We start from the raw sequence: 22,830 nt of genomic DNA, 5'->3' as shown, positions 1-22,830 counted from the left end.
ATATATATATATATATATATATATATATATATATATATATATATATATATATATATATATATATATATATATATGAACGGGACAAGAATCAAATGACTTGTTTAATCACGGTAAAAACTGTGATCATTATAAAGACTGGAGTATTGCCATCTCATTTATTAAATCAAGTTCTATTACCACGAGAAATATGATTGAGTCTTCCATTATTTGATACACAAAGAATTATAATCTTTATATTAGTTATGGTCTATACAAATTAGATAACTTTATTGATGATAAAATTTTTAAAACGATGTTTTAGAACGCTAGTTTTCTGTCTTGGATAACCGCATGATGTGATTATTACACGAAAGTGCACTTGGGAACTTATCGTATTTCGTTTTAAACATGGACTCATAAAAGTATCCTTATATATTCATTTATTATACTTTGTCTCTGTCTCCCGCATCTGCGAGATAGCGCAAGGATACAGCCGAAAGAATGACCCAACCAACCCACATTCACATGTATACACATACACGTCTACACACGCACTTATACATGCCTATGCATCTCAACGTATGCATATATATACAAAAACACATGTACATAATTTACACTGTCTCCCCTTATTCATTTCCGTCGCTACCCCGCCACTCAAGAAATGACAACCCCCTTCCCCCGCATGTGCGTGAGGTAGCGTTAGGAAAAAACAACAAAGGTCACATTCTCTCACTCGGTCTCTCGCTGTCATGTATAATGCACCGAAACCATAGCTCCCTTTCCATATCTAGGACCAAGAAAACTTTCTATGTTTTACCCCAGGCGCTTCACATGCCCTGGTTCAATCCATTGACAGCACGTCGACCCCGGTACACCACACCATTCCAATTCACTCTATTACTTCCAAGCCTTTCACCCTGATGCGTGTTCAGGCCTCGACCACTCAAAATCTTTTTCACTCCATCTTTACACCTCCAATTTGATCTCCCACTTCTCATTGTTCCCTCCACCTATGAGACATATATCCTCTTTGTCAATCTTTCCTTGCTCATTCTCGCCATGTGACCAAACCATTTCAAAACACCCTCTTCTGCTCTCTCAACCACACTCTTTTTACTGCCACACATCTCTTTTACCCTTTCACTATTTACTCCTTCAAACCACCTCACACCACATATTGTCCTCAGACATCTCATTTCCAGCACATCCACCCTCCTCCGCACAACTCTATCCTATAGACCATGCCTTGCAACCATATAACATTGTTGGAATCACTATTCCTTCAAACTTTCCCATTTTTGTTTTTCAAGATAACGTCCTCGACTTCCACACATTTTTCAACGCTCTCAGAACTTTCGCCCCCTTCCCCACACTATAATTCACTTCCGCTTCCATGGTTCCATCCGCTGCCAGATCCACTCCTAGATATCTAAAACACTTCACTTCCTCCAGTTTTTCTCCATTCATACTTTCCTCCCAGTTAACTTGTCTCTCAACCCTGCTGTACCTAATAACCTTGCTCTTATTCACATTTACTCTTAGCTTTCTTCTTTCACACACACACACACACACACACACACACACACACACACACACACACACACACACACACACACACACACACACACACATACACACACACAGACACACACACACACACACACACACACACACACATATGTATCTGCAGTTTCTCACCAGAATCAGCAACCAGCACTGTATCATCAGCGAACAACAGCTGACTCACTTCCTAAGCTGTCTCATCCACAACAGAATGCATACTTGCCCCACTTTCCAATCTCTTGCATTCACCTCCCTAACAACCCCATCCATAAACAAATTAACAACCATGGAAATATCTCATACCCTGCCGCAAACCAACATTCACTGAGAATCAATCACTTTTCTCTCTTCCTACACGTACACATGCCTTACATCCTCGATAAAAACTTTTCACTGCTTTTAATAACTTACCTACCACACCATACATCCTTAATACCTTCCACATCAGAGCATCTCTATCAACTCTATCATATGCCTTCTCCGGATCCATAAATGCTACATAGAAATCCATTTCCTTTTCTAATTATATCACATACATTCTTCAAGGCAAACACTTCACCCACACTTCCTGTACCACTTCTGAAACCACACTGCTCTTCCTCAATCTGATGCTCTCAATCAATATCCTCCTGTATAATTTCCTAGGAATACTTAACAAACTTATACCTTGGTAATTTGAACACTCACTTTTATCCACGTTGCCTTAGTACAATGGCACAATGCAAGAATTTCGCTAATCCCTAGGCACCACACCATAAGTCATACATACATTAAATAGCCTTACGAAAAAGTCAACAATACAGTCATCCTCTTTTTTGATAAATTCCGGTGCAATACCATCCAAACCCACTCCCTTGCCAGCTTTTATCTTTCGCAAAGCTTTTACTTCCTCTTCTCTGTTCACCAAATCATTTTCCCTAACCCCGTCACTTTGCACACCACCTCGACCTAAACACCCTATATCTGCCACTCTATCATCAAACACAATCAACAAACCTTCAAAATACGCACTCCGTCTCCTTCTCACATCACCACTACTTGTTATCACTTCCCCATTTGCCCCTTTCACTGATGTTCCAATTTGTTCCCCTGTGTTTCGCACTATATTTACCTCCTTCCTAAACATCTTTTTATTTTCCGTAAAATTCAATGATACTCTCACACCCCAACTCTCATTTGCCCTCTTTTTCACCTCTTGCACCTTTCTCTTGACCTCCTACCTCTTTCTTTTATACATCTCCCACGCAAAAATCGTCCAAATGCCTTTCTCTTCTTCACAAATACTCTTACTTCTTCATCCCACCACTCACTTTCCTTTCTAATCTGTCCACCTCTCACGCTTCTCAGGCCACAAGCATCTTTTGCGCAAGATATCACTGCTTCCGTAAATACATCCCATTCCTCCTCCACTCCCTTTACGTCCTTTGATCTCACCATTTTCCATTCTGTACTCAGTCTCTCCTGGAACTTCCTCACACAAGTCTCCTTCCCAAGCTCACTTAATCCCACCACTCTCTTCACCCCAACATTCTCTCTTATTTTCTGAGAACCTCTACAAATATTCATCTTCGCATACATTAGATAATGATCAGACATCCCTCCAGTTGCATCTCTCAGCACATTAACATCCAAAAGTCTCTCTTTCGCACGCCTATCAATTCACACGTAATCCAATAACGGTCTCTTGACCATCTCTCCTACTTACATACGTATACTTATGTATATCTCTCTTTTTAAACTATTCTTCATGCGACATTATTACCAACCTGTCTGCGCCTAAATTTAACTATAAGAAATCAGACTGGGTGTCATTTACAAGTCAAGCCGTCCTTGATATATCCGGTGGTGACATTGATGCAAAAGTCCTCAAGGCTTACCTCCACCATACTGAAGGCTGCTGAGAACTCTATACCTAAGGTTTCTACAATTTCCACAAAGCATAGAGTTCCTTGGTGGACACCAGATTGCCGATACAGGATTCTCGACAAAGAGCCTTCAGATAATAACTTTGTTGCATACAAACGTGCGAGGGCTCTGGCAAGAAATATCAAACAAGCCAAACGAGACTCCTGCGCGGCTTTGTCTCTACCGTGAACAAGGACACACCAATAAGTCAGGTCTGGTCCACAATTAATAAGATAAAGAGAAAATACAAGCCACCACTTCCTCCTCAAAACCTCCACCAAGATCAAATAATCGACGACCCGGTGGACATTACCAAGACACTCGCCAGGAGATCCTCAGAAACAAGCAGCTCGGTCAATTACGTCCCGCGCTTCCTACACCACAAGCGACAGGTCGAGCTGAAGTTACCAGACTTTGCCACAGAAGATTCTTTTGATTACAACCAAACGTTCACCATGACAGAATTGCTTCTTGCCCTGAAATCCTGTAAAGGTTCGAGCGCGGGACCCAGCGGGATCACTCACGGGATGATCCAGCACCTTAGTCAGGCTAACCTGACTAAGTTGTTAGCATTGTACAATGAGCTTTGGACGTCTCGAACGTTTCCAAACTCATGGCACTTTGCGCACGTCATCTCCATCCCAAAAGGCTCCAGGACGCCTTACGAATACAAATTCGTTTCGACCTATTGCGCTCACGAGCTGCATTTCTAAGGTCATGGAGAGAATGGTTAACAGAAGGCTACTTTTTTTGTTAGAATCGAAGGTATTATTGAATGATCAAAAGTGTGCTCTCCGTCATAACAGAGGCACATTGGATCATTAGATACACCTAGAACATTCTGTCCTAAAGTCAATCAGTAAAGTGCGTTTTTTTTTTTTGCCGTATTTTCAGATTTAGAAAAAGCCTTTGACATGACATGGCGAAACGGAATTTTAAGCAAACTTTATGCTTTTGATTTAAGAGGTTATTTGCCCATACTTATTAAAAGCTTTTTAAACAATAGAACTTTTGCTGTGAAACTTGCAGAACTCTGTGTCACATCGGACACATTTTTCCAAGAGAATGGGGTGCCGCAAGGTAGCGTTCTTAGCCCAACATTATCTAATATTATGATTAATGATATTCTGTCTCCAACTTCCGTCCCGCGAGATCTTAAATACTCGCTTTATGCTGATGATTGTGCGCTATGGCACTCTTCGCCTAGTGCACAGTTTTCGGCTGAGCGGGTTCAAACTGCGCTTGAGTCCGCTCATCGTTGGGCGCTACAGTGGGGATATAAGTTCTCACCTAACAAAAGTATCGCGGTTGTCTTCACCCGAAAAATTAATATCCCGAATTTGCATTTAACGTTAGACAACAACCCGATCCCGTTTCGAAATACAGTTAAATTCCTAGGCTTCAATTTTGATAAAAGACTAAATTGGAAAAGTCATGTCGACTATCTAGTAACAAATTGCAGTAAAAGACTAAATATTCTTAAATGCCTTTCGGGTTCCTTCTGGGGTGAAGACAGAAAATCTTTATTAATGGTTTATAAGTCCCTAATTAGATTTAAATTAGACAATGGCTCTCAGGTGTATGCTTCGGCGAGCGAGTATACCCTGAGGAGGTTGGATGTGGTACAGAATGAATGTTTGCGAATGTTCCTTGGAGCCCTAACCTGTACCAGAGTTCCACGATTGGAAGTTGAGTCCCATGTACCTCCTCTCCCACTAAGACGTGAGATCCTGTCGTGGCAAAGCGGTATTCTGATGACCCGGAGGAACAATACAACTGCCTGTCGCCTCATTCTGGAATGTTCACAGCTCGTCAACAGAGGCGTCAGGCCCCTGGCCGTCAGAATACACTTCCTCAGTGAGAACTCCGGTATGAAAGTGAATGAAGTGGACTCGCTGGTTAAGAATTCCCTACCCCCTTGGGTGGGTTCCAAAACTAACATCAAGACGAGCTGGCTACCAGCCAAAAATGCACACACATCGGAGGGCGAGGTACACCAACGTTTTCGTCAGGTCATCATTGATCACTTATCTTATGTTCACTTCTACACTGATGGCTCCAAGACGGATGAATGTGTGGGTGTAAGTGTGTGGTCGATGGAGTGTGCACTCAGATACCGCTTGCCGAACCGTACATCTGTATTTTGCGCTAAATTGTTTGCCAATAAGAATAATAATAGTCCTGATCTTATGCTATAAGCAACATATCATATATATATATATATATATATATATATATATATATATATATATATATATATATATATATATATATATATATATATATATATATATATATATATACATATATATATATATATATATATATATATATATATATATATATATATATATATATATATATATATATATATATATATATATATATATATATATATATATATATATATATATATATATATATATATATATATATATATATATATATATATATATATATATATATATATATATATATATATATATATATATATATATATATATATATATCTATATATATATATATATATATATATATATTTTTTTTTTTTATACTTTGTCGCTGTCTCCCGCGTTTGCGAGGTAGCGCAAGGAAACAGACGAAAGAAATGGCCCAACCCACCCCCCCATACACATGTATATACATACGTCCACACACGCAAATATACATACCTACACAGCTTTCCATGGTTTTCCCCAGACGCTTCACATGCCTTGATTCAATCCACTGACAGCACGTCAACCCCGGTATACCACATCGCTCCAATTCACTCTATTCCTTGCCCTCCTTTCACCCTCCTGCATGTTCAGGCCCCGATCACACAAAATCTTTTTCACTCCATCTTTCCACCTCCAATTTGGTCTCCCTCTTCTCCTCGTTCCCTCCACCTCTGACACATATATCCTCTTGGTCAACTTTTCCTCACTCATTCTCTCCATGTGCCCAAACCACTTCAAAACCCCCTCTTCTGCTCTCTCAACCACGCTCTTTTTATTTCCACACATCTCTCTTACCCTTACGTTACTCACTCGATCAAACCACCTCACACCACACATTGTCCTCAAACATCTCATTTCCAGCACATCCATCCTCCTGCGCACAACTCTATCCATAGCCCACGCCTCGCAACCATACAACATTGTTGGAACCACTATTCCTTCAAACATACCCATTTTTGCTTTCCGAGATAATGTTCTCGACTTCCACACATTCTTCAAGGCCCCCAGAATTTTCGCCCCCTCCCCCACCCTATGATCCACTTCCGCTTCCATGGTTCCATCCGCTGCCAGATCCACTCCCAGATATCTAAAACACTTCACTTCCTCCAGTTTTTCTCCATTCAAACTCACCTCCCAATTGACTTGACCCTCAACCCTACTGTACCTAATAACCTTGCTCTTATTCACATTTACTCTTAACTTTCTTCTTCCACACACTTTACCAAACTCAGTCACCAGCTTCTGCAGTTTCTCACATGAATCAGCCACCAGCGCTGTATCATCAGCGAACAACAACTGACTCACTTCCCAAGCTCTCTCATCCCCAACAGACTTCATACTTGCCCCTCTTTCCAAAACTCTTGCATTTACCTCACTAACAACCCCATCCATAAACAAATTAAACAACCATGGAGACATCACACACCCCTGCCGCAAACCTACATTCACTGAGAACCAATCCCTTTCCTCTCTTCCTACACGTACACATGCCTTACATCCTCGATAAAAACTTTTCACTGCTTCTAACAACTTTCCTCCCACACCATATATTCTTAATACCTTCCACAGAGCATCTCTATCAACTCTATCATATGCCTTCTCCAGATCCATAAATGCTACATACAAATCCATTTGCTTTTCTAAGTATTTCTCACATACATTCTTCAAAGCAAACACCTGATCCACACATCCTCTACCACTTCTGAAACCACACTGCTCTTCCCCAATCTGATGCTCTGTACATGCCTTCACCCTCTCAATCAATACCCTCCCATATAATTTACCAGGAATACTCAACAAACTTATACCTCTGTAATTTGAGCACTCACTCTTATCCCCTTTGCCTTTGTACAATGGCACTATGCACGCATTCCGCCAATCCTCAGGCACCTCACCATGAGTCATACATACATTAAATAACCTTACCAACCAGTCAACAATACAGTCACCCCCTTTTTTAATAAATTCCACTGCAATACCATCCAAACCTGCTGCCTTGCCGGCTTTCATCTTCCGCAAAGCTTTCACTACCTCTTCTCTGTTTACCAAATCATTTTCCCTAACCCTCTCACTTTGCACACCACCTCGACCAAAACACCCTATATCTGCCACTCTATCATCAAACACATTCAACAAACCTTCAAAATACTCACTCCATCTCCTTCTCACATCACCACTACTTGTTATCACCTCCCCATTTGCGCCCTTCACTGAAGTTCCCATTTGCTCCCTTGTCTTACGCACTTTATTTACCTCCTTCCAGAACATCTTTTTATTCTCCCTAAAATTTAATGATACTCTCTCACCCCAACCCTCATTTGCCCTTTTTTTCACCTCTTGCACCTTTCTCTTGACCTCCTGTCTCCTTCTTTTATACATCTCCCACTCAATATCATTTTTTCCCTGCAAAAATCGTCCAAATGCCTCTCTCTTCTCTTTCACTAATACTCTTACTTCTTCATCCCACCACTCACTACCCTTTCTAATCAACCCACCTCCCACTCTTCTCATGCCACAAATGTTTCGTTTAATGAAAGTTGTTTGAAACTTTTAGTTTAAATTATGTAGTGAGCACACACACACACACACACACACACACACACACACACACACACACATATATATATATATATATATATATATATATATATATATATATATATATATATATATATATATATATATATATATATATATATATATATATATATATATATATATACATATATATATATATACATACATATATATATATACATATATATATATATATATATATATATATATATATATATATATATATATATATATATATATATATATATATATATATATATATATATATATATATATATATATATATATATATATATATATATATATATATATGTGTGTGTGTGTGTGTGTGTGTGTGTGTGTGTGCTCACTACATAATTTAAACTAAAAGTTTCAAACAACTTTCATTAAACGAAACATTTGTTATAAGAACAATTGATAAAAAGTTAATGATAAACAGCAGACTGACACGTATCTACATGATCTCTTATCAGGATTATATTCCTTCAAAATTTCGCTTTAAGTTCACGTAATATTAATTTGCTATCCAGGATATATTTTATTCAGTAAAATAATTTGCTATACAAAAACATCATAATATTAAGTTGGGATTTTTGATATAGATTATATTTTCTTTGATTCGTATTTTATTCTTTTACATTTTCATTTAATATAATTGACGTTATAAAGGCGTTATAATACTCTAGCAATGACCTAAATTTCAGTGTGACAGTTGATTCAAAATTATAACTTCATAAGTTGCCCAGCCGTATGATAATGGTTTCCTTAATGACTGAAAATAATTATTTAGACTTCTGTTTTATTATCGATAATGATAATTTACATTATTTACAAGGTCACACTTGAAAAAGGATTAATATTCCAGATAACTGAGAGGCGATTACTGAGAAACTGATATGAGACAATAACCAGAGCTGCTGGTGGATGACTGTCCTTCCTTATTGTTTTGGAAAATGGATATAGTTGGGTAAAAATATACAATAATATAAGAAATGAGATATAAAGAAATTGGAAATATTTGAGGCTAACTATACATTTGTTTCTCTTATCACGGAGTAACTACTTCAATTGATCAATGAGAAAAATGAACTATTATTATCGCTGTATTTGGTGTATAACACGATAGCTTGTTATTTACAGTTACTGTATCATTGTGTAACACTGTTGTATTTTGTGTACATTTTACTGATAAAGTGTTTAGTATAGTAAGGGGAAGACAGGGATTTGTATGATTACCATTTATTTATAATTTTTGTGTTACGGGGAGAGAGTTTAACACTCGTGTTGCCCGTCTCTTAACCTTGTATGTTTGTACCAGATTTATACTGCTGTTTACACACACACACACACACACACACACACACACACACACACACACGGGCCTCCGTTGTGTAGTGGATAGTGTTGCTGACCATGAGTCGTCACGGATCGGCACGGTTTCGAATCCTGGGAGTCTCTGTTCGTGTACATCCAACCCAGGTGTTCATCCTTCCCTTTGGGGTTGGTGTGTGTGTGTGTGTGTGTGTGTGTGTGTGTGCAGTTTTCCCAGGTAGTGATGTCACAAAATCCAATCAATTTAGCTCAATGGCGACATCTGGCACCTTGCCCAACTAGAGGGATTTCTCCTTGTATTTTATGAAGTGAAGGACAATTGATCGAAATGATACTAAATATATATTAGTTATTGTTTGAGTGAAGAATATAACCGTAATCACCAAGCAAAATACTTCGCATTTTAAAGACCAAAATATTGGGAAACGAAGCATTATGACACGAAATTATCGCTCACAGAGGGGGAGAGAGCGGCGGGCGGGCGGGCGGGCGGTGTTGCCAGTTTTGAATATTAGTGATCATTACACGTTATGAATAATCCTTCTGTGAATAACATATGTCCTGCAAATGGGATTCTGCGGTTGTGAAAAACAATGAAAACTTATTACATCACGTTTTTTATATATGGGAAAACTTAAGAGAGGCAAATATATGTGAAAATCTTGTGGCAACGTTGCCAAACCAACTCAGTAAAGTCATAGATGTTAGAGAAGGCTACACTAAATATTAGTTGTGTGACGTATTGTTTTGTTTTATTATCCCAATGTTTGACGTGAGTATAATAGTAATAATATTATCATTATATAATATTAGTATATTATATATCATATAGAATTATTATATTATATATTACAATGATATCATTATATTGTATATTTTTTCTTTCCAGAATAACATAACATTTTGCTGGTGATTTTGGAAGCATCTAAAATGAGCGGGTCACCTGTAAGTGTGGGGTTATAAATGTTTGGACAATGTTTCAGTGGAGCATGATCAATGTGGTGTACCAGTTCACCTGCTGGTCCATCATAGGTGCACATCCATCCCCAGAATGCCCTGGTCACTCACCCACTAGACTCCCTCTCGCTGAGTCATGTGTTGAGGCAGGAGGTATCTGGTCTTCCTTGTCCTCCACCACTGTCTTGACCCCGCCCGCTCCTACACATGTAAAGGTCTTTTCCTCAGTGAATATTACCGAATTCTAGTAGTGGAGGTCAGTCAAGTGCTGAATGTTCTAAAGCTAAGCCTAAACGAGCGTCCATATTTGAATGGGTCAGTCTGACCTTTGTGGGTGGAAGATAAGAGTGAATGTTGTTATCCACATGACGTGGTCAGCAGCTGGTGCCAGGTCAGTGATGATGATGATGATGATGATGATGATGATGATGATGATGATGGCAGCAGCAGCAGCAGCGTCCTCCTCCTCCTCCTCCTCCTCCTCCTGACGAGTGCTGGCTGAGTCTTGGTCGTCCGTCGTCCACTGTGTGTCTGCTCCACACAGACAGCCATCGCTCGTTCCACTGTTTATCTCTGGGTAAACAGGTGGCAGACACACACTTATTTTCTATACTTAACTCTAACGTCCTCCTGTCTCTTATCTACGTATCCTACCACGCTCTACCTTTCCTACCATGGTCTGCTATATGTCTGCCAGGATTGTCTGCGTTTCCTAGGAGGATCTACGTTGCCCAGAAGGATCTACGTTGTGTAGGATGATGAATGTTTCCCAAGATGTAAATTTCCGAGAATGATTAGGTTTCCTAGGATAATGTACGTTTCCCAGTAGGATGTATGTTTCCCAGGATAGGTTTCATTTCCCAGGATGATCTACGTTTCCTGGGATAATCTAAGTTTCTCAAGTAGTCTACATATCCTAGGATGATCTACATTTCCTATGATAATCTAAGTTTCCCAGGTGGTCTAATTTCCTAGGATGGTCTGCGTTATAAGGATGGTGTATGTTTCCCAGGATGGTGTATACTTCCCAGAATTATCTAAATATCCCAGGATGATGTATGTTTCGTAGTATAGTGTACGTTTCTCAGGATGGTCCAGACTTCCCAGGATGACCTACGTTTCCTAGGATAGTGTACGTTTTCCAGGATGGTCTAGATTTCCCTGGATGATCTACGTTTCCCAGGATAGTGTACGTTTCCCAGGATGGTATAGATTTTCCAGCATGGCCAAGAATTCCCAGAATGACATACGTTTCCTAGGATAGTGCAGATTTCCCAGGATGAACTACGTTTCCCAGGGTGGTCTAAATTTCCCAGGATGGTCATGATTTCCCAGGATGATCTACTTTTCCCTGGGTGGTCTAGATTTCCCAGGACGGTCATGATTTGACAGAATAATCTACGTTTCCTAGGATAGTCTCCGTTTCCCAAGATAGCCTACATGATATCCTAGATGGTTTACGTTTCCCAGGATAGTCTAGATTTCCCAGGATGATGTAGATTTCCCAAGGATGGCTAGATTTCCCAGGGTATTCTACTTTTCCCAGGATATTCAGCGTTTCCCAGGATAACCAATACTTCCTTGGATGGTTTAGGTACCTTAGGATGGCCAATATTTCCTAGTCTAGTCTACGATTTCGAGAATATCCTACATTTCCCAAGATGATTTATGTTTTCTTGGACGATGTAGGTTTCCCAGAATGGTCTACGTTTCCCAGGACAATATACGTTTCCCAGGAAGATCTACATTTCCTAGGATGATCTACGTTTCTCAGGATGGTCTACATTTCCTACAATGGTATATGTTTTCCAGGACGATATACGCTTGATAGGATGACCTGTGATTTATAAGATGGTGTATGTCCCATAGGATGGTATACTTTTCCCAGGAAACATACGTTTCCAAGGTTAGCTTATGTTTCCCAGGATGGCCAAGATTTCCAAGGATGACCTACGTTTCCTTCGATCATCGACGTGTCCAAGGATGTCCTATGTTTCCCAGGATGGTATAGATTACTCAGGTTGGTCAAGGTTTCCTAGGATGATCTGCGTTTCCCAGGATGATCTACGTTTCTCAGGATGAACAATGTTTCCTATAATGGCTTCCGTGCTAGAATAATCTAGGTTTCCCATGATCTCAAAGTATTCTAGGACTGCCTACTTTTCCCAGAACAGAATGGTCTATGTTTCCCATGATAATCTCCATTTCCCAGGATGGTTTATATATCCTAGGATGGTGTACTTTTCCAAGTATGTTTCACGTTTTCAAGGATTGTTTATGTTTCCCAGGATGGTCCAAGTTTCCTATGATGGTCTTTGTTTCCGAACATGGTATACTATTCCAAGAATGGCCTAAGTTATCTAGGATGGTCTATGTTTCCCAGGATGGTGTAAGTTGCCTAGGATACTATACGTTTTACTGGGATGGTCTACGTTTCCTAGGTTGGTTTACGTGTCCAAGTTGTTTGTTTCCCAAGATGGTCTATGTTTCCCAGAATGATCTGCATTTCCTAGAATGGTGTACGTTTCCTAAGATGGTCTACTTTTCCCAAGATGTTTCCCTTTTCTTAAGATGGTCTACGTTTTTCAAGATGAGTTAGTTCTCTTAGGGGTTTCATGTTTCCTGTGATGGTAAAAGTTTCCTAGGATTGTCCCCACTTTCTAGGATGGTCCACATTTCCTAAGATGGTCTGCAAGGTCTATTTCCTAGAGTGCTCTGTGTGTCCCTGGATTGTCAACGTTTCCCAAGATGGTCCATGTGTTCTAGGTTGGTCTACGTTTCCCAGGAGGTCTTTCTCTTCCTAAGATGGTCTACGTTTCCCAAGATGGCTTACTCGTCCTAGGATGGTCCATGTTTCCCAGGAGGGGGTACAATTCCTAGGATGGTTCACGTTCCTTGAGGTGATCTACGTTTCCCAGGAGGGTGTACGCCTCCTAGGATGGTTCACGTTCGTACATAGAGAAGTTAACATACAGGAAATATTACCATTACTTTCCACTGTAAATACTACAGTTTACAAAGACGTAACTTTCTACTGTAAATACTACAGTTTACAAAGACGTAGAACAAGAACCGAGGGAATGTATTGATAATGACAAACGTATGTTCCTTTCTTGTAGTAGTCATCGTACACCCGCCATTACATCCCCAGTTTTCTTATTTTCATTTTCTTTTATTAATTTTTCTGATGCTTTCGTGGGCAGGTGTGTGTGTGTGTGTGTGTGTGTGTGTGTGTGTGTGTGGTGGCGGACGTAAGAGAAGGTGTCTAGTTACATTGCTTAGTGTCACACACATTACCACGTGGCGCCACCTGTATAAGACCCTATAATATACTACATTGATGGTAGTGATGTATGTATGTACAGACCCGCCTGCTTGCTCTCTCTTATTATTGATCAACTATCATACTACACCAAGCCTTACCAAACTACCGGCAAATTACCACACTGGGATAATATGAGGTTTTCAGTGGGTGATTGTGAACTGTGGAAACCAAGGTGGGTGATCACACAACATGGAAATATGCAGTTATACACTTACTAGGATGATCTACGTTTACTAGGACGGTCTACCTCTCCCAGGATGATGGCATACGTCTCACAGGATGGTCTCTGTGCCCCAGGATGGTCTATATTTCCTTGGATGGTCTGCGTTCCCCAAAATGGTATACGTCTCACAGGGTGGTCTCTGTTTCTTGTGATTGTCTTCACTTCGTGGATGGTCTATGTTTTTCCTAATGGTCCTCTTTTATAAGGATGGTCGACTTTCTCAGGATGGTCCTCGCTTTGTAGAATGTTCTACGTTTCCCAGGTTGGTCTCATTTCCTAGGATGGTTTACGTTCTCTGGATGGTTAACGTTTCTAAGGTCTACCTTTACCACAATTGTCTACATTTCCCAGGACGGTCTATGATTCCCAGGATGGTCTACGTATATCAGGATGGTCTACTTTTCCTAGGATTGCATACATTTCCAAGGTTGGTCCACATTTCAAGGAAAACCTTCTCTTCCTAGGATGGTCCGTCATTCGTAGGATGGTAAATTATCATTATCGACAATAAAACAGAAGTTCAAATAATTTCTTTCAGGAAATCATTAAGGAAACCATTATCATATGGCTGGGCAACTTATGAAGTTATAATTTTGAATCAACTGTCACACTACAATTTCAGTATAGTGCTAGATTATTGTAAGTACTTTATACTATCAATTATATAATATAAAAATACACAAATATATAATATGAATTAAAAGAAACAATAGTTACTTAGAGAATCCTAACTTAATATTGTGACATTTTTGTCTTGTCATTAGTTTAACTGAATATATTACATCCTGGATAATAGATGATATTCTTTTCTTACTTAGAAATTTTGAAGGAATATAATCCTGATAAGAGATCATGCAGACACTTTTCTGTCTGCTGTTTATGAATGAATATTTACCAATTGTTCTTATATGAAATGTGATTCGTTTCATGAAAATTGTTTGAAAAAAGTTTATTTTCCATTATCCAGTAAGCACACACACACACACAAATATATATATATATATATATATATATATATATATATATATATATATATATATATATATATATATATATTTTTAAACTATTCGCCATTTCCCGCGTTAGCGAGGTAGCGTTAAAAACAGAGGACTGGGCCTTTTTTGGAATACCCAAACCTGGCCACCTCTGTTCCTTCTTTTGGAAAATTAAAAATAAGAGGAGAGGATTTCCAGCCCCCCGCTCTCTCCCCTTTTAGTCGCCTTCTACGACACGCAAGGAATACGTGGGAAGTATTCTTAATCCCCTATCCCCAGGGATATATATATATATATGTATATATATATATATATATATATATATATATATATATATATATATATATATATATATATATATATATATATATATATATATATGTATATATATATATATACATATATATATATATATATATATATATATATATATATATATATATATATATATATATATATATATATATATATATATATATGTATATATATATATATACATATATATATATATATATATATATATATATATATATATATATATATATATATATATATATATATATATATATATATATATATATATATATATATATATATATATATATATATATATATATATATATATATATATATATATATGTATACATATATATATATATATATATATATATATATATATATATATATATATATATATATATATATATATATATATATATATATAATATATTTTCTTTCTTTCTTTTAAACTATTCGCCATTTCCCGCATTAGCGATGTAGCGTTAAGAACAGAGGACTGGGCCTTTTTTGGAATATCCTCACCTGGCCCCCTATGTTCCTTCTTTTGGAAAATTAAAAGAAAAAAAAAAACGAGAGGGGAGGATTTCCAGCCCCCCGCTCCCTCCCCTTTTAGTCGCCTTCTACGACACGCACGGTATACGTGGGAAGTATTCTTAATTCCCTATCCCCAGGGATAATATATATATATATCTTTCTTTCTTTCTTTTCTTTCATACTATTCGCCATTTCCCGCATTAGCGAGGTAGCGTTGAGAACAGAGGACTGGGCCATTGAGGGAATATCCTCACCTGGGCCCCTTCTCTGTTCCCTCTTTTGGAAAATTAAAAAAAAAAGTGAGAGGGGAGGATTTCCAGCCCCCGCTCCCTCCCCTTTTATTCGCCTTCTACGACACGCAGGGAATACGTGGGAAGTATTCTTTCTCCCCTATATATATATATATATATATATATATATATATATATATATATATATATATATATATATATATATAATATACAAACAAACCTCCAACAGCCAGGATCGAACCCGGGACCACTATGCAAGAGGCGGAATGCTAACCGGAAGGCTATGGGCTCGATCCTGGCTGTTGGAGGATTGTATATATATATATATATATATATATATATATATATATATATATATATATATATATATTTTTTTTTTTTTTTTTTGCTTTGTCGCTGTCTCCCGCGTTTGCGAGGTAGCGCAAGGAAACAGACGAAAGAAATGGCCCAACCCCCCCCCCCATACACATGTATATACATACGTCCACACACGCAAATATACATACCTACACAGTTTTCCATGGTTTACTCCAGACGCTTCACATGCCTTAATTCAATCCACTGACAGCACGTCAACCCCGGTATACCACATCGCTCCAATTCACTCTATTCCTTGCCCTCCTTTCACCCTCCTGCATGTTCAGGCCCCGATCACACAAAATCTTTTTCACTCCATCTTTTCACCTCCAATTTGGTCTCCCTCTTCTCCTCGTTCCCTCCACCTCCGACACATATATTCTCTTGGTCAATCTTTCCTCACTCATTCTCTCCATGTGCCCGGCAAGTTGTTAGAAGCAGTGAAAAGTTTTTATCGAGGATGTAAGGCATGTGCACGTGTAGGAAGAGAGGAAAGTGATTGGTTCTCAGTGAATGTAGGTTTGCGGCAGGGGTGTGTGATGTCTCCATGGTTGTTTAATTTGTTTATGGATGGGGTTGTTAGGGAGGCGAATGCAAGAGTTTTCGAAAGAGGGGCAAGTATGAAGTCTGTTGGGGATGAGAGAGCTTGGGAAGTGAGTCAGTTCTTGTTCGCTGATGATACAGCGCTGGTGGCTGATTCATGTGAAAAACTGCAGAAGCTGGTGACTGAGTTTGGTAAAGTGTGTGAAAGAAGAAAGTTAAAAGTAAATGTGAATAAGAGCAAGGTTATTAGGTACCGTAGGGTTGAGGGTCAAGTCAATTGGGAGGTGAGTTTGAATGGAGAAAAACTGGTGGAAGTGAAGTGTTTTAGATATCTGGGAGTGGATCTGGCAGCGGATGTAACCATGGAAGCGGAAGTGGATCATAGGGTGGGGGAGGGGGCGAAAATTCTGGGAGCCTTGAAGAATGTGTGGAAGTCGAGAACATTATCTCGGAAAGCATAAATGGGTATGTTTGAAGGAATAGTGGTTCCAACAATGTTGTATGGTTGCGAGGCGTGGGCTATGGATAGAGTTGTGCGCAGGAGGATGGATGTGCTGGAAATGAGATGTTTGAGGACAATGTGTGGTGTGAGGTGGTTTGATCGAGTAAGTAACGTAAGGGTAAGAGAGATGTGTGGAAATAAAAAGAGCGTGGTTGAGAGAGCAGAAGAGGGTGTTTTGATACATATATATATATATATATATATATATATATATATATATATATATATATATATATATATATATATATATATATATATATGTGTGTGTGTGTGTGTGTGTGTGTGTGTGTGCGTGTGTGTTTATGTGTGTGATTACTGGATAATCGAAAATAAACTTTTTTCAAACAATTTTCATGAAACGAATCACATTTCATATAAGAACAATTGGTAAATATTCATTCATAAACAGCAGACAGAAAAGTGTCTGCATGATCTCTTATCAGGATTATATTCCTTCAAAATTTCTTAGATGACAGTACCTTAACGTTCATTATCCAGGATGTAATATATTCAGTTCAAATAATGATTATACACAAATATCACAATATTAAGTTAGTATTTTGTAAGTAACTATTATTTCTTTTAATTGATATTATATATTTGTGTATTTTTATAGTATATAATTGATAGTATAAAGTACTTACAATAATCTAGCACTATACTGAAATTGTCGTGTGACAGTTGATTCAAAATTATAACTTCATAAGTTGCCCAGCCATATGATAATGGTTTCCTTAATGACTTCCTGAAAGAAATTATTTGAACTTCTGTTTTATTGTCGATAATGATAACTTACCATCCTACGAATGACGGACCATCCTAGGAAGAGAAGGTTTTCCTTGAAATGTGGACCAACCTTGGAAATGTATACAATCCTAGGAAAAGTAGACCATCCTGATATACGTAGACCATCCTGGGAATCGTAGACCTTCCTGCGAAATGTAGACAATTGTGGTAAAGGTAGACCTTAGAAACTTTAACCATCCAGAGAACGTAAACCATCCTAGGAAATGAGACCAACCTGGGAAACGAAAAACATTCTAGAAATCGAGGACCATGTTGAGGACCATCCTCTGAAATCTAGGCCATCCTGGGAAACGTACACTATCCTAGGAAACGTAAATCATCCTAGGAAATCTAAACCGTCCTGTGAAACATACACTATACTACGAAACATACATCATCCTGGGATATTTAGATAATTCTAGGAAATATACACCATCCTTATAACGCAGACCATCCTAGGAAATGTAAACCACCTTGGAAACTTAGATCATCATAGGAAATGTAGATCATCCTGGGAAATCTAGAACATCCTGAGAAACGTACACTATACTACGAAACATACATCATCCTGGGATATTTAGATAATTCTGGGAAATATACACCATCCTGGGAAACATACACCATCCTTATAACGCAGACCATCCTAGGAAATTAGACCACCTGGGAAACTTAGATTATAATAGGAAATGTAGATCATCCTAGGATATGTAGACTACTTGATAAACTTAGATTATCCCAGGAAACGTAGATCATCCTGGGAAATGAAGACTATCCTGGGAAACATACATCCTACTGGGAAACGTACATTATCCTAGGAAACCTAATCATTCTGGGAAATTTACATCTTGGGAAACATTCATCATCCTACACAACGTAGATCCTTCTGGGCAACGTAGATCCTCCTAGGAAACGCAGACAATCCTGGCAGACATATAGCAGACCATGGTAGGAAAGGTAGAGCGTGGTAGGATACGTAGATAAGAGACAGGAGGACGTTAGAGTTAAGTATAGAAAATAAGTGTGTGTCTGCCACCTGTTTACCCAGAGATAAACAGTGGAACGAGCGATGGCTGTCTGTGTGGAGCAGACACACAGTGGACGACGGACGACCAAGACTCAGCCAGCACTCGTCAGGAGGAGGAGGAGGAGGAGGAGGAGGAGGAGGACGCTGCTGCTGCTGCTGCCATCATCATCATCATCATCATCATCATCATCATCATCATCATCACTGACCTGGCACCAGCTGCTGACCACGTCATGTGGATAACAACATTCACTCTTATCTTCCACCCACAAAGGTCAGACTGACCCATTCAAATATGGACGCTCGTTTAGGCTTAGCTTTAGAACATTCAGCACTTGACTGACCTCCACTACTAGAATTCGGTAATATTCACTGAGGAAAAGACATTTACATGTGTAGGAGCGGGCGGGGTCAAGACAGTGGTGGAGGACAAGGAAGACCAGATACCTCCTGCCTCAACACATGACTCAGCGAGAGGGAGTCTAGTGGGTGAGTGACCAGGGCATTCTGGGGATGGATGTGCACCTATGATGGACCAGCAGGTGAACTGGTACACCACATTGATCATGCTCCACTGAAACATTGTCCAAACATTTATAACCCCACACTTACAGGTGACCCGCTCATTTTAGATGCTTCCAAAATCACCAGCAAAATGTTATGTTATTCTGGAAAGAAAAAATATACAATATAATGATATCATTGTAATATATAATATAATAACTCTATATGATATATAGTATACTAATATTATATAATGATAATATTATTACTATTATACTCACGTCAAACATTGGGATAATAAAACAAAACAATACGTCACACAACTAATATTTAGTGTAGCCTTCTCTAACATCTATAACTTTACTGAGTTGGTTTGGCAACGTTGCCACAAGATTTTCACATATATTTGCCTCTCTTAAGTTTTCCATTATATGAAAGACGTGATGTAATAAGTTTTCATTGTTTTTCACAACCGCAGAATCCCATTTCCAGGACATATGTTATTCACAGAAGGATTATTCATAACGTGTAATGATCACTAATATTCAAAACTGGCAACACCGCTCGCCCGCCCGCCGCTCTCTCCCCCTCTGTGAGCGATAATTTCGTGTCATAATGCTTCGTTTCCCAATATTTCAGTCTTTAAAATGCGAAGTATTTTGCTTGGTGATTACGGTTATATTCTTCACTCAAACAATAACTAATATATATTTAGTATCATTTCGATCAATTGTCCTTCACTTCATAAAATACAAGGAGAAATGCCTCTAGTTGGGCAAGGTGCCAGATGTCGCCATTGAGATAAATTCATTGGATTTTGTGACATCACTACTTGGGAAAACTGCACACACACACACACACACACCCACACCAGCCCCAAAGGGAGGATGAACACCTGGGTTGGATGTACACGAACAGTGACTCCCAGGATTCGAAACCGTGCCGATCCGATCTCGGGCTGGCCCGTGACGACTCATGGTCAGCAACACTATCCACTACACAACGGAGGCCCGTGTGTGTGTGTGTGTGTGTGTAAACAGCAGTATAAATCTGGTACAAACATACAAGGTTAAGAGACAGGCAACACGAGTGTTAAACTCTCTCCCCGTAACACAAAAATTATAAATAAATGGTAATCATACAAATCCCTGTCTTCCCCTTACTATACTAAACACTTTATCAGTAAAATGTACACAAAATACAACAGTGTTACACAATGATACAGTAACTGTAAATAACAAGCTATCGTGTTATACACCAAATACAGCGATAATAATAGTTCCATTATTCTCATTGATCAATTGAAGTAGTTACTCTATGATAAGAGAAACAAATGTATAGTTAGCCTCAAATGTTTCCAATTTCTTTATATTTCATTTCTTATATTATTGTATATTTTTACCCAACTATATCCATTTTCCAAAACAATAAGGAAGGACAGTCATCCACCAGCAGCTCTGGTTATTGTCTCATATCAGTTTCTCAGTAATCGCCTCTCAGTTATCTGGAATATTAATCCTTTTTCAATTGTGACCTTGTAAATAATGTAAATTATCATTATGGACGATAAGACAGAAGTTCAAATAATTTGTTTCAGTTAGTCATTAAGGAAACCATTATTATTAGGCTGTGCAACTTATGAAGCTATAATATCAATCAAATGTCTCACTAAAATTTAGGATAGTGGTAGATTATTGTAACTGCTATATTACGTCAATCGTATAAAATAAAAATATAAAAGAATAGAATACTAAGTAAAGAAAATATTACTTACTTAAAAATTCCTAATATAGTATTATGATGTTTTGGTATAGTCATTAGTTTAACTGAATAAATTTTATCCTGGTTAAAGAATTCTAATAAGTCGTTTTCGCGAAATTTTGAAGGAATATAATCCTGATAAGAGATCATGTACAGACGTTTCTGTCTGCTGTTTATCATTAGATTTTTATCAATTGTACTTATAAAAAATGTGTTTCGTTTCACGAAAGCTGTATGAAATTTCTAGTTCAAATTAGCCTGTAAGCACAGACAACCACAGATACACACACACACACACACACACACATATATATATATATATATATATATATATATATATTTTTTTTTTTTTTTTTTTTTTTTTTATACTTTGTCGCTGTCTCCCGCGTTTGCGAGGTAGCGCAAGGAAACAGACGAAAGAAATGGCCCCCCCCCCATACACATGTACATACACACGTCCACACACGCAAATATACATACCTACACAGCTTTCCATGGTTTACCCCAGACGCTTCACATGCCTTGCTTCAATCCACTGACAGCACGTCAACCCCTGTATACCACATGACTCCAATTCACTCTATTTCTTGCCCTCCTTTCACCCTCCTGCATGTTCAGGCCCCGATCACACAAAATCTTTTTCACTCCATCTTTCCACCTCCAATTTGGTCTCCCTCTTCTCCTCGTTCCCTCCACCTCCGACACATATATCCTCTTGGTCAATCTCTCCTCACTCATTCTCTCCATGTGCCCAAACCATTTCAAAACACCCTCTTCTGCTCTCTCAACCACGCTCTTTTTATTTCCACACATCTCTCTTACCCTTACGTTACTTACTCGCTCAAACCACCTCACACCACACATTGTCCTCAAACATCTCATTTCCAGCACATCCATCCTCCTGCGCACATCTCTATCCATAGCCCACGCCTCGCAACCATACAGCATTGTTGGTACCACTATTCCTCAAACATACCCATTTTTGCTTTCCGAGATAATGTTCTCGACTTCCACACATTTTTCAAGGCTCCCAAAATTTTCGCCCCCTCCCCCACCCTATGATCCACTTCCGCTTCCATGGTTCCATCCGCTGACAGATCCACTCCCAGATATCTAAAACACTTCACTTCCTCCAGTTTTTCTCCATTCAAACTCACCTCCCAATTGACTTGACCCTCACCCCTACTGTA

Source organism: Panulirus ornatus, chromosome 68 (assembly GCF_036320965.1).
Source record: "Panulirus ornatus isolate Po-2019 chromosome 68, ASM3632096v1, whole genome shotgun sequence".
Lineage (NCBI taxonomy): Eukaryota > Metazoa > Arthropoda > Malacostraca > Decapoda > Palinuridae > Panulirus > Panulirus ornatus.
Note: the sequence above shows the minus strand (reverse complement) of the source record.